The following is a 3,126-nucleotide window of genomic DNA, read 5'->3' as shown; positions in this document are numbered from 1 at the left end:
CGAAATTTTTGTTGATATTTACAGTAGTTATTTGGAGGTTACTTATAAAAAAATCATTTAAAAAAATTCAAGAAAGTTGGAAAAAAAAAAAGAAAAAAAAAAGGAGAAAGCAATAAAGAAGAAGAATAAGGTTGGGGAAAGAATTTGGCTGGTAGGAGAATTTTGGAGGGACAAGGAAGGGGAAAAGTATAAGGTTGGAAGGAGTTCTTGATAGATTCATAATTGGTTGTGGTACACGTGAACCCCTTTTATATTCTATTTGTCTCTATCTTTTGATATTGGTCTTGCATATCTTTCTGCCATACTTCCTTCCTTGGTTTCCTTTTTCTTTCAAATCTTGTTTAGTTTCTTTGCTTGTATTGTCCTTTTTCTTTGCTTCTTGCTCTCAATTTTTTTACCTACCTCGCGATACACCCTTACTCTCAAAGGCTTGTGAAGTCTTCCAAGGTACGTTTTCTTGAACTTTGAGGTTGAATCCATATCAACTGGAGTACCGGACTAGAATTTTCCTTTTTGGAAAAAGGCTTGTGAGAGTATCTGCCACCTTGAGCGATACACGAGTGGAGTATGTATTTGTAAGAGTGTGTAGTGCACCCCCAGAACCATATAATCCACCTCTTACCTTGCGAGCTTCGAATAGTGAGGGAGCGAGCCAACTTTTTGGTTTCACTAACGTGACTACTCACACATCTTCTTGTTTTTAGATATTTTTTTCGTTTACAGATGGCTCAACAAGTTCCAAACTTGCCGCAGAAATTAGAACAAAAAATAGACAGGTTACTCAAACGAATGAATAATTTGGAGCAACGCTCACAGCAAGTGCAACCACCACACAATGATGAGCGACACCTGCCACCAGTAGGAAGAGTGGATCCTAGATGTCAAAGAATCCAACAGCTTAATACGGAGTTAGGAAACATTAAACATGAAATTCCTAACTTCACCGGTGAGAAAGGACCTACCGAATACATAGAATGGGAGAATGCTGTTGAAACTCTTTTTTATTTAAAGCAATATTCTGATCTTACAAAACTTAGGCTAGTTTCTACATCTTTTAAGGTGTATGCATTATCTTGGTGGCAAAAAAGAAATAGAGAGAGAGTTGCTAATTTTATTCCCTATGAATCTTGGGTTCAAGTGAGGGAAGATATGCGTCTAACCTTTCGTCCTAAATCTTGTTTCTATGATCTTGAAAGAAAATCGTAGGGAACCGTGCAAGGAATAATGTCAGTTGATGAGTACCACCAAACTATAAATATTTTGCTTGAACAGGGCAACATACATGAAGAAGAGGCAAAAACTATTGCTCGTTTCGTACATAGATTGAACTTAGAAATTCGATGTGGAATGAGTATTCAGAGATATGACACCCTTTATGATGCCTTGTATGCTGCACGTGAGTTTGAGGCAAAAATCAAAGAGATGAAAATGTACAAGGCCAACAATGGTGCATCAAAATGGAACAACACTTGTTCCACCTCTCAAAGGCGTGATGAACGTCCTCTTCCAAGAGATGATTCACGAGACAAAGGTAAAGAAAAGGTAAGTGAGGTAGTGAAGCCTCAACGTGATAGAGAATTGATTTGTTATAGATGTAATGGGAGAGGCCACATAGCTCGTGATTGCCCTAACAAAAGGGTAGTTAAGATAACAACACAATCTGAAAATTTTACTTCTTGTCTTGAATATAAATCTGAGGATGAGGTTTGTGACCATTTTGAAACCCCCAATGAACATGTTGAGAGAGAACCATTCATACCTTTAGATTCTGATTCTAAATATGTTGATAGTGAGTCTTGTCATACTGTTGTTATTAAGAAGGTTTTGAATGTTCACCCTTTAAGAGAATATGAGTCTCAAAGAGAAAATATATTTTGTGCTAAAGGGTCAATTAAAGAGAATGCTTGTGCTATGGTAATAGATTCTAGAAGTTGCACAAATGTGGCTAGTGCAGCTATGGTTAAATTTCCCCAGTTACCTTTGATTAATCATCCAAATCCTTATTGTTTGCAATGGTTAACTGATGTAGGAGAAGCTAGAGTAACCAAACAGGATCTTATTCCTTTATCTATTAACAGTTACTCTGATGAAATCTTGTGTGATAATATCCCAATGCAGGCTGCTCATATCTTGTTAGGTAGACCATTGCAATTTGACAGAAAAATAAGTTCTGATGGAATGAGGAACACTTATGTGTTTCACATGAATGGAGTTACATATTTCTTGTCTCGTTTGTATCCTAAACAAGTAGAAGAAATTCAATTGACATTGATGCAAGCTCTCAAAGAAGCCTCAAAGAAGGAAGAAATCATAGAGAGAAAAGTGGAACCTCCATGTTTGGAATTGCAATCACCACTCCAATCCTCTAACTCAGTTTGTAGCCAAACAAAGGGACCACAATCAGTGATACAGTGGAAAGGACCAACCCAAGTTGTCAAAGTGCAACATCTCTTGGTAACTAAAAAGGATAGTATGCAAGAGAAAGGAAGGGGAGTCACTTTATACTCACTTTTATTCCAAAATCATGCATTATTATTCTCTAGATTTCTTTGCCATGTTTCTATTAATGACGTACTTGCTAGACGTGTTAGAAATTTGTTTGCCTCCATACATCCAAGATTCCTTAATTTTGATTTTACTAAAACTTTGTTTGATAGAGATAAGGAATCACTGGAAAGTTATAAGGCACATTTGAAAACTTCTTATGTGAAACACTACTTTCTTATGTTCATAATTGTGCTACTTACCACCAAAATACATCTAAAACATTACTTGATATTTCCATGGATTTTGTGTTTGGTTTAGCCTTAAGCTCTAGAAGGAAAGATGTTGTGCTCGTTGAAAATTCAAACAAGATGGCTAAATTTAATATGTCTCGTTTTGCTGATCTATTACTATCCAGAATGTTTAAATTCCATGATGTTTCATTAGACTTAATTGCCTTACTTGTTGATTGTAGGATGATGATTGGAGCGACTCGTGTCAAGCACCCTAAGAAAAAGTTCCATGAGCGTGATAAAACAGAAAGTGAGCTTGCTACTTTGTCTTTCATTGAAGATTTGGATTCGAGGACGAATCCTTTTCAAGAATGGAAGAATAATAGGAACCAACACACATGGAATCCAA

This window comes from Ipomoea nil, unplaced genomic scaffold (assembly GCF_001879475.1).
Source record: "Ipomoea nil cultivar Tokyo-kokei standard unplaced genomic scaffold, Asagao_1.1 scaffold0099, whole genome shotgun sequence".
Taxonomy (NCBI): Eukaryota; Viridiplantae; Streptophyta; class Magnoliopsida; order Solanales; family Convolvulaceae; genus Ipomoea; species Ipomoea nil.
Note: the sequence above shows the minus strand (reverse complement) of the source record.